Source organism: Odontomachus brunneus, unplaced genomic scaffold (genome assembly GCF_010583005.1).
Source record: "Odontomachus brunneus isolate Ranch 3 - 2012 unplaced genomic scaffold, Obru_v1 Obru_scaffold_145, whole genome shotgun sequence".
Taxonomy (NCBI): Eukaryota; Metazoa; Arthropoda; class Insecta; order Hymenoptera; family Formicidae; genus Odontomachus; species Odontomachus brunneus.
Window position 1 is genome coordinate 377948 of NW_022639595.1, and position 12070 is coordinate 390017.

At 30.0% G+C, this 12070-nt stretch overlaps 2 protein-coding genes across 4 annotated transcripts in view; one reads left to right on the forward strand and one right to left on the reverse strand.

Moving 5' to 3' along the window:
- The window catches only part of LOC116850432 (phosphoglucomutase), a 138228-nt gene that overhangs the window by 103043 nt on the left and 23115 nt on the right, over nt 1-12070 (reverse strand). The window lies entirely within an intron of this gene.
- Nucleotides 11550-12070, forward strand: part of LOC116850431 (sodium-coupled neutral amino acid transporter 9-like) — a 27543-nt gene continuing 27022 nt past the window's right edge. For both annotated transcript variants that reach the window (XM_032828715.1, XM_032828716.1), the window contains exon 1: nt 11550-11934. The gene's annotated coding sequence lies outside the window, so the exon portion shown is untranslated. The remainder of the gene's footprint in view (nt 11935-12070) is intronic.

Here is a 12070-nt window from a genome sequence, read left to right on the forward strand (position 1 = left end):
CGTTATGGCAACACTATTTCAACATTATTGAAACTTCCAAATCGCGGTCAAAATATGTTCATAATGATGTTCGATATTAAATTCTACATATTTGACAATATTACAGATTCTTAAATATCATTATTGTAACATTATATTAATGATTTCTTGCTTACTGGGAAAGTTTTTTCGAAATTTTTATTGGACATTTTTCCTCGAAGATTATCGAAAATGAGCCCTCTTGAACAGCTTTCGACATCTCGTGACACCTTTATAACATGGCTAACTTCAAGATAATTGAATTAAAAGTTAATAGTTACCGATAAAATGTAACTAAGTTAAAAGTTAAGAGTGTAAAAATATAACTAAGTTAACTTAAAGCTATTTAGCTTTTTAACTTTTTAATTTAATTTTTAACTTTTTAATTAGTTACTACCCAACCCTGCATGTAAGTTTGCTGAAATATTAAAGATTATGTTAACTTTATGACAATATTATTATGTAAGATTATCTTATAAGATTAATGGCATATTGCAGTAATATGCTTATTAAAATGTGTAAACTTGTAATCTATACATAACCTTACTGCAATGTTCGGTGCTGTGAGGGAAATTGCACATTTAACTACTTTCGTATATAATGTTGCTAGATCTCCATAAGTTAGCTGTCATATACTTCAATTGCTATCAGAAATTGTGTATTTTACACATTAATTCCTTCAAAACAAGACGGTCAAAATATCAAAATTGTATGTTTAATAATATTTTTACAAGTCTCTTATCATTTTGTTGTTTTTTATTAAATCTATAAAAGTAGTTTGATCACTACAATTAGAAACGTGCTATTGGGAGCCGTTTTTATACTTGCAATATATAATAAGTGCTAATTTTGATTTTCATTATTTCAACTTCGATACGGTTAATCTTTTTCTAATTGTACATATGGGTATATCGTGTTTACATTAATATACTATTAAAACTTTACAAGATTTCTAAAAAATGGACGTACGGATGAACTGTCTTAAGGCTTCTAAATACTCGTATCGTCTATCTCTTTTTAATGGCATCAGAGATTAAGTTTCCACCGAGAGTTCAAATCGGATCAGAATCGAGTTAGAGTCAGATTGGCTTACCTGTTTTCACCGGATCAGAGTTATACCAGGGATCAGAGTTTCGACAGGGTTGAACGTTACCAACAGTATAAAGTCAGCTACACCTCCTGACATATAAGGTTATATTGGTTCTGTTGGCAACACTACAATAATCCCAACTCTTGTCCAGGGATGGGTAATATGCGTGGCAGGAAGGTTTATGCACAATTCTGCGCATAATATGCATAAAATGTCTATTATGCGCAGAAAACGCGCAGAATACGTAGAAAACACGCAGAAAACATGCAGAAAATGCAGAAAACCCCTGAGACGCACCCACTCTAACCTAAAATAATCTTTCTTTCTTCAATATATAGTTCCAGACAGCTTGCACTTTGCCCTAATACCACTCCACGATTTGAAAAGAGATATTGCATACCACCGAAACGGCACGACTTCGCCAAAAAATAAGTAGTTCGAAAAGGATCCTAAGGCCAGTATTCATAGTTCGATTTTATATTTAAGATCATCTTAAGTACTGTCTTAAGATGTCATGAACCAATCACAAAGCTGTATTCGCATCTTAAGATATTACTTAAGACCGTCTTAAAATAAGATTCGACTATGAATACCGGCCTAAGTACATGTACATATCTCCAGATGGTCGAACCAAGCCTTTTAAAATAACCTACCCAACCCGAAATAAAAAGTCGAATCGACGTCGACTCGACTTTTCATTTCTGTCTGGGTACAATCCTATTCGCTGCTCTTGAATCAGTTTCATTAATACATCTATATATACATGTAGATATAAAGAAATTAAAAAATGGGATGCAGCGATGAACTAGATTCACAATTTCATGTTTTTCATGATCATGGACAAATATTTATACTTTGTCTTATATACAAAACAGTTATTAAACCAACCAATCAGAATGCTTTATTCATTGATTACTTCATTCTGATTGGTTATTGTAATCATTTACAACCATTTGCGATCACGCTTACGCAATTGTAGAATAGCTCTAAAAGAAGTTTTAGCAGCAGAAAACCTCATTTAGTTATCTGCGCAGATTACTCGAGTTTTCTGCACATAAAACTTCACGCATAAAACGTGAGGTATTATGCGTACCTTGCTCTTGTCGTTTCTATCGAATTTCATTTGGACCCTAACTTAAAATTTTATTTGGTAGGGTTCAACTTCAGATTTGGTGTTTCCACCGTAAGAACGCTCACCTCAACCCAACTCTAACCCGATCCGAACCTTCGGTAGAAACTTAGTCAGAAGCGAGAAAACGCATGCTATAAATTTTTGCGAAATACGTCGAGATGAAAACATATCCACAAAAAGACACTTGCAATCAATTAAACACATATCTAATATTCCGTACACTTTCTTTTTGTTCTAACAATCAATAAATAATCGTAAAATTAATATAATAGAATAATGAGGACATTAGGTTAAAGAAGGTTATACAGGGTGGCCCACGTAAAGTGTTACAAGCTAATAACTCTAAGCATATTTGTCGTATCAAAAAGTTGTTCATGAGAAAGTTTCATATATTCGAGGAGCCTTTTTAACTACGTAAACAAAAATCCACTTCCATCCCCCATGAAGAGGGACGGGGGGTAACTTCAAAGTTTCAAATGGGACCCTCTATACAATGTTACATATTTGGATTCTACGGAAAAAAAACAAGTAAACTTTGTCTGAAACATTTCTTTAAAAACGCTCCTATCAAAAGTTATAAACATTTAAACTTTAATGTAGAGTGCATTGAAATTAATGATAAATTAAATAAGACTCATAGTTTTTCTGTTTTGTTTTATTTTATTAAATGTTCGAACTATTGACCATTAACATCTAAATACTTATTAATTCTTTTTACAAAACTTTTCCTAACTCTAAACAACATTTCTGGGGTCACTTTACTGCAAGTTGTACATATTCTTCGTTTTAAGTCTTCTTTCGTCGTAAGTGGTTTGTCGATGTGACTTCCTTTTTGATATATTCCCATAAAAAATAGTCCAAAAGTGTAAAATCAGGTGAACGAGGACACCATTGAACAAGACCTTTCCGACCTACCCACCTGTCACCAAATATCTCATTTAAAAGAGTACGCGTTGCTCTGGAAACATGAGGAGATGCACCATCTTTTTGAAACCACATGTCTCTTCTCACATTAAGTGATAATTCAACAACTAATATTAAACAACTTTGTCAATGGAGTTCATCATAAATGAAATGACTAAAAGTTTAAATGTTTATAACTTTTGATAGAAGCATTTTTAAAGAAATGTTTCAGACAAAGTTTATTTGTTTTTTCCGTAGAATCCAAATATGTAACATTACATAGGGGGTCTCATTTGAAACTTTGAAGTTACCCCCCGCCCTTTTTCAAGTGGGGACGGAAGTGGATTTTTGTTTACGTAGTTAGAAAAGCCCCTCAAATATATGAAACTTTCTCATAAACAACTTTTTGATAGGATAAATATGTTTAGAGTTATTAGCTTGTAACACTTTGCATGGGCCACCCTGTGTATCACGTTAATTTTATGATTACTTATTGATTGTTAGAGCAAAAAGAATATATTCGGAATAATTTAAAGATATGCTTAATCGATTACAAGTGTCATTTTGTTTATATATCTTTTAATCTCGATATATTTCGTAAAAATTTTTAGTATACGTTTTTTCGCTTCTAACGTTACTAAAAAGAGATGAACGATGCGAGATGGACCCAAGAGCTTTAACATTATATGATACCTTGTCAATGGCTCCGTCGAATCATAGGTCTATTCTTTTTAATTAAAGTAGTAAATTTCGTTCCTTTTCTCTTCAATGCTAGGTTATAGGATGTACAACAATTCTAAGGAGTGTTCAATTTGATTAATCTATTTGTACATTATGGCTCTGTAGCGAATTATTAGATATCCCTATATAAAGGATATCCTATTTTAATGGAATATTTTAGTTGAATATTTTGGAACTTAAGAAAGATACGGAAAAGTATTTATTTCGGACAAAAATTGAGGGGATTTTATTGGGAAAAAAGTATAATAATATTTTAAGACAAATAAGTAATTTGGAACAGTGATTTAATTGATTATTAAATCAAGCTACATATCAGCACAGATGTCTATACTAAACTAGATTGCTAACCAAGGTTTCGGATTTGCGTCGCATGAGGTTTCCGATTGTATGAGAGAAAATGGCGGTAGTCGTGTGTGTGTGATGCATGTCACTTGTGTGAGTATCTTACAACGTACAATGTGAGTCAGCGTGGCCATTAAATTACTGTCATAAAACCAAAAATGCCAGCATCTTATTGCATTAAAAAATGTTGCAACAAAAAAATAGATAGTATTGAACGTTATTTGCTCTGCTCATTTTCAACAAAAAAATTTTATGACTAAACGTAGTGAAAATATGTGGCGGTAACAACCATTTTCTCGCATACATCGGAAACTATCGGGCGCAAGCCGTGCTTTTAGATAGCCTGTTAGCAATCTAGTTTAGTATATAGACATCTGTGCATATCAGAGAATACTTAATCTCTTAAGTTATACGTTATAAGTTATATATTCATTGCATTAAATTAAGACAGCAGAAATAAAATGTCTCAAATATATTCCCTGATAGCCAAAAGTGCTAAAAGCAAATTTCGGCAAAGCATGCTGCACGTTTTATCGACAGAATAACGACAAAATTGCAGCACGATTTACTATATTAAGTGATGTCGGCAAAATGTGTACAATACAAATGTATTGTGACACGACCTGCTAGCAAGCATGATAGCAAACTGCTGGCAAAAACCGGGTAAGCTATCATTAGTAATATGACGGCATATTGACAGCAGAAACTGAGCAAATTCGTGCCAAATAATGTGTGATGGCAAATTTACAGCAAACAGTGAGCAAAATGTGCCGAGCAACGCATGACAGCAAATTTACTGCAAGAAGCGAGCAAAACGTGCTGAGCAACGTGTGACGGCAAACTGACGGCAAAAGCAAGTGGTGCCAAATCTCATGCAACATATGAGGGCCATATAAAACGCCTTTAAAGTTGCGAAGAAGTGAGAAGGAAATTAAAGTGGAGTAACTTATAGGACGACAGACTTGAAGAACTAAAGATCTCGAGTTTAAATCCATGTGGGCAAGGGATTTTTTCACAATATACACTGAGATACTTACGTTCTACATGATTAGGGAAAGTTCCAAAAATAAAAGCCACTGATGTCATCTCTAAAAGACACAAACAGGATTTCATAGAAAAACTTCCATTAGGACAGTCTTTCTACTGATGATGAGGTATATCTGATGCAAAAAATAAACTATATCACTAGTTATATTTTTTTTTGTCTATTAAGTAACTTATGTTATATCCTCATTAGAAAAAGTGATACTGCCTAACAACTAGTTTTGATTTTTTACCTCATAACTATGTAGTTTCTTTTATCTCATTATTAGTTAATATATTGCATACAGCTATTCGCAAAAGCGTTACATTACTGATCACTGTCTAGTTACACTAGCTAATAACAATGTGTATGTGTGTGTTAGATACAACTTTATTATATAATGACTAGATTCTCATAAATTCTACTCGGGTAGTTTTGGCCTGTTCATAGCACATTTTGCTCGATTTTTGCCGTAAATTTGCCGTCATGCGTTTGCTCGGCACGTCTTGCTCGCTGATTACTGTAAATTTGCCGTCACGCGTTGCTCGACATATTTTGTTCGGTTTTTACTAGCACTCTGCCCTCAAGTAATTTCGGCATGTTTTGCCGACATAATGCCAACATAATGGTAGTACATAATGCAAATTTGTTGCAATCCTATGATTGATTTTGCCAGCAATTTGTCGGCATATTGTTGACATTTTGCTATCAGGGTTATACGTGTCGTTAATAGATAATGTAAAATTTTCGTATTTGTTTGTAATAAAAATTTTTTATATCTTTGTTTTTTAAAGGTATCCTGATTATCGGAAATCTGCGTGGAAAAAAATTCCACGTCAGTAGAATCAGAGATTCAGTGAGCAAAGAACATTGATATCTTGTAATATTATATTTTATATGTATCTTTTTTTTAAACGCGTATGTTCTCGTTTAATTATTTTAAATTAAATAAAATTAAATATTTTATTAAAAAATATTTCAAAGAGAGAGAAAGAGAGAGAGAGAGAAAGAGAAAGAGCGAGAGAGAGAGAGAGAGAGAGAGAAAGAGAGAGAGAGACATTACCGGCTCTAAGATTAAACAATCAAATAGAAATAAAACAAGGAAGGGGGTTTAAAAGCCTAGGCACAGATTAAATAGTGTAATCAAAAAGTTACTTTGGCACAAATATATTTAAATTTAAACGTTTCGATCCTTTAGTTTACTGAAAAGAATCCAAAAAGGGTCGAAACGTTTAAATTTAAATATATTTGTGCTAAAGTAACCTTTTGATTGCACTATTTAATCTATACCTAGGCTTTTAAACACCTTTCCTTGCTTTATTTCTATTTGATTTTTTATCTACAGTTGTTTTTGATTATCGTTTCCTAATGAGTAAGAAATAATTGATAGGAACGTTATTATAACGGTAATCAATAGCATATAACGTTTTGTAATATGTAGTTTTTAACGTTCAATCATTAAATGTTCATTTAATGCATCAATATCATCATGAGTAACTTTGGCATTTCAATATTTTTAAAATATTTTTGCAGTATTCAAAAACATCATATCCCATTTTAAAAGATGCACTCTAATAATACTTCAGCTAAGCATATTCAGCAAAAATGTTTCAGATAAAAGTTATATGGTTCGATGGAGGACATAAGAAGGTACCACTGGTTTGATCTTGCGTGGCGTCGTCAACCTCAGGTCGAGGTCAACTTTACTTTTTTAAATAGAAATATGTTTTTTATTACGAAATTTTATTCTACATAAAGAAACAAACAAGAAAACTTAAAAGAATAAAGAAACAAAGAAGAAAACTTTTGTTTGAAAACATTTTTTATACTACCTCTATTTTCAAAGATATTTACGGAAATATCTACAAAATTATTGGTTTTATTTTTTACTCGAATTCTATTAACTTTACCGAAAAATAGCAAGAGATAAAAATTGTTTATTTTTTCTCGTTGTGCTCTGAGAATTTTTTCAAAATTTTTTAATTAACTTTTTAATACATAAGAAAATGCAAGGAAATGCAGTACTAAAAAGTTAATTTAAAAATTTCGAAAACAATTTTTAGAGCTCTATGAGAAGAAAATAGAAAATTTTTATCTCTTGCTATTTTTCGGTAAAGTTGATAGAATTCGAGTAAAAAATTATTGAAACCAATAATTTTGTAGATATTTCCGTAAATATCTTAGGAAATGGAGGTCGTATAAAAAATGTTTTCAAACAAAAGTTGTTTGTTTCTTTATGTAGAATAAAATTCTGTAATAAAAAAATTATATATGTTTCTATTTAAAAAAAACAAAGTTGACCTCGACCTAACGTTGGCGGCGCTAGGCAAGGTCAAACCGTATCTTTTTATATTTTCCATTGAACCATATAACTTTTGTTTGAAATATTTTTGCTGAATATATACTTGGCTGAAGAATTATCATGGTTATTTTTTAAAATAAGACACCTTGTATACAGAGTCTCACACTCTACTCCAGGAATTTTGTGGGAACGTAGAACAGGTTGTGGTGAACATAAAAGTCCTATACCGTTTTGTGATATTCGCAATAATTATTGAGATATTAATTGTAGAAAACTTGTAAATGATCATGCAGAATATGGTAAATGAGTTATAGTAGCGATGACTGCCGTCGTGTACTTATACTTTAGGTCAAATTGAACAAAAAAGTCCTCTATCATTTTCCAAATAATCACATAGATTTTTAATTATTAATTAAAAAAGATTATTTCACGATTTTGCGTGGTAATGAATTCATCTTCTTTAATTAATAATTAAAAATCTATGTGATTATTTGCAAAATGGTAAAGGACTTTTTTGTTCAATTTGACCTAAAGTAAAAGTACACGACGGCAGTCGTCGCTATTATAACTTATTTACCATATCCTCCATGATCATTCACAAATTTTCTACAATTAATATCTCGATAATTATTGCGAATATCGCTAAACGGTATAGGACTTTTATGTTCACCTCAACCTGTTCTACATCCCCACAAAATGCCCGAAGGAAAGTGCGAGACATTCTGTATATAGAATGACCTAATTAAGAATTATCTAATTAAGAATGTAGAAGCCAACGATTTTCTGCTGTATTTAGCTTATGATGTTTTTTATTAAATAAAAAATGTAATATGAGTTTTTATCATATGTTATGTCTAAATAAAGAAAAATCATGTAAAGAAGAAAAAAATCGTTAATCTTAAAGAATTTTTATAGACAAAAATACTTTTTAAATAGAGGAATTTTTTATAGGGCGATTATTTAATATCGACAATACTTTAATAATTAAATATAAAAATTTTAGAATTAATAGATGGATCCAGTATTACTAGCCGCTCATTGAGCTCTTGAATCCGATTGGCATATTCCTTTAGATCTAATTAGATTTTCAGCAATTAGATGCAAAAGCTTACTAAACGCTCAGTGAATATTTGTACATTGACAAAAAAATTTCATAAAATGAAAAAAACATTTTTTTATATCAAATTTACTAATCAAAATAAATATTTATTTCGTTTAAAAAAATATTTTTTAATATGAAATAATTTAGGAATTGAATCAAATAATAATGACTATTACCTGAAATCAAATATGAAATTTTTTAAATCAATGAAATATGCACAAAAATAAAAAAGATGTATATTACAATTTAATAAACCGAGTTTCTTTAAATAAGCTGAAACAGCTTCTTCTTAAAAAAAATCTAAAACAGCTGAAAACAATGAAATTCCTTTTTAATTTGAAATAAATCTGCTTGTTTACATATAATGCATGAATTGGTTGATATTATTTATTAATAATAAAAAAATATATTATTGAAAATATAAAATAGTACAATATAAGGGAGGTATATTCAACAAATTTGATATAAAAAAATATATATTTTTGTATTACGAAATTTTTCTTTAGAAAAATAGATAGGGGATAAAGGTTTACGTAGAAATCGTATAAATGATCATCGTGTGAAAAAATATTAAAATTAAGTTATTTAATTAAATCTTATTATCAAAAAATTATGTTACTGTGTTAATTATAACACATATAGACAAAATATAAGACTTTCATATCGATCGAAGAAGTGATGTAATGTCTAAAGCAACGGATCCAGAGATGCCTTCAGGATCCGAGTTCCACTAGTGCCAGTGAAAATTTTTAAATGTAATGTAACGCTGGAATCAAGTAATCTAAAGTTTTCAAGTAAAATCAGCAAACATATACCTTAGGAATATTTTAGGAATTCATTGTGCTTTCTTGAATATGTTATTAGTCTAAAATACTTGTTATTTGAGATAAGAAAATAATTTTGTACTTTCAAAAAAATATTTGTTTTGCTTAAAAAAATATTTTATTTTTTAAAGAAATTATTTATTATTATTAAAATTACAATATTTGGATTTAAAAAAAGATTTCTTTAAATTAAAACCTAAAATTTTTTAAATTAAATATTAAAAGATATTGAAATAAGTATTTTTTTACTTTACATTAAAAATTTGTTATTTTTAACAAAAATTAATTTTTGTCTTTGTAATGCATATATATTTTATTTAAATATATTTAATATTACATTGAAAAAATATTTAATTAAACATATTGAAATAAGTTGTTTTTTAATTGAAATAATTTTTTTTTTTAATTATAATATTTTTCTTTCAGTGTAATACTGAATGTACCCAATATTCCTGAATATTTGCTACAGCCATGTTAAATCGTAAAACCCTTAATTGATGACGTTAGAGGCAAAAAATAATACGCTGAAAATTCTTATATGTCATTTTTAAATAAAAAATATTTTAATAAAAGAATTTTAATAAAAGAATTTTAATAAAAGAATTTTAATAAAAGAATTTTAATAAAAGATATTTCAGACTGCTTACAAAATAATAAACTATTATTTTCCTTAGCCAAGGATCAATATACAGAGTATCCCAGATCACCTTCACAATCTCTCGTGAGGACGTAGAGCGGATTGAAATGAACATAAAAGTCCTATATTATTTTGCGATATTTGCAATAATAGTCAAGATATTAATTAAAAAAGATTGGTAAATGATCATGCACGATATGGTAGGTGAGCTGCAATGGCGCCATCTGCCGTTGTATACTTGTACATTAAGTCAAACTGTACAAGTCTTCTGCCATTTTGCAAATGACAACATAAATTTTCAGATAGTAATCATAGAAGATAGAAGATAGTAATCATTTAAATAGAAAATTGTTACAACATTGTGTACTATAATGCACAAATTTTCTTTAATTAATATCTGAAAATCTATATGATCATTTGCAAAATGATAGAGGACTTTTTATTCAGTTTGACCTAACGTGTAAGTATACAACGGCAGACGATATCACTGCAGCTTATCTACGATATCACGTGTGATCATTCACCAATCTTTTTTAATTAATATTTTAAGATTTATTGCAAATATCACAAAATAGTATTAAACTTTTGTGTTTATCTCAATCCGCTTTACATCCTCACGAGAGATTGTGAAAGTAATCTGGGATACCGTATATAACTGTAAAATTGACGTGAAAAAATCATGAGAAAAGGTAAGTTAAAAAGAAATGTTACATGTCATATTAATTTTACCGTTATTTATTATTAAAAGAAAAGAACAATTTTGGTAGTATTTTACAAATATGTTCAAACGTGAATTAAAGTATTCTTTCGTATAAATATCTTTTTATTTCAAAATAATATGCAAGAATTTTGAGTATACGTTTTCTTGCTTCTAACGACATCAATCAAAAGTTTCGCGGCAGACGAATCTTTAAATCAAAACGAATTGCGCGTGGAATGTTCCATATATAATATATTAAATTTTAAATAATTATCACAAAAAATTTATTTTCGGATTTTCTATATATAAAAACGTAACATAAGAAACATATTAGAAGTTCCATGTAATAAATTATTTGTTGACCAGTATAATATGTAGATTAATAAAACGTTAGATTAGCGACTGATTATTTCTTACCTTTTTATCTCTAACAGATGAGGATAAAAACTAGTGCCGGTGTACTGGGTCCCAAGGTAGAAGTTAAAGGAATAAAATGATGATTAGACACACTTGACTTTGTCGCAGCGGGAAACAAGAAAGACTCACAAATTAACAAGAGCCGCGTTTTCGTTAACTATCGCAGCTATTATCTTACTGCATGTATTTTACGGTCATGCAATCACACAGCATCGGTATCATCGGAAGAAGGAGAAAAAAAGAATCCGTGGAAGTTGCGTATGCGTTTGTCACGATCGACATCGCGGTCAATGTTTTAGCGTCTTTAGTGTGCGTACACGCGAACACCCGATGAAAAATAGGCGTGGAGGGAGCGTGTTGAGTCAAGGATGGCTGATATAAAGTCGTGCGAGTTTATAAAACGGAGACGAACTTACTCCAAAACCCAGTTTTCCAACCGATCGCGCGACTAGAAACACACGGTATTCTGTCATTAAAACAAAGTGTCCATTCAGACGCTCAAAAGCCGTTATCGTCAGTCGTTTATCCCGCATACAGAAAAATCGGCCAATTGATATATAACGAAAAGAGAGTGATTGTAATATAACGAAAAGAGAATAGATCGGAAAATTTTCAACATACGTCAATTCAACGGCGACTCATTGATATCAAACATTCTCTTGTCACGCAATAATTCTTCGTAATAATATTTTTCACTCTTTTGTAAGTAGATATTTCTAGACTCAAAGAAATACTAGAAATATTGTCTAGAATTCTAGACAATATATTATTTGATTAAAGATACATACATATGTATATATATATATATATATATATATATATATATATATATATATAT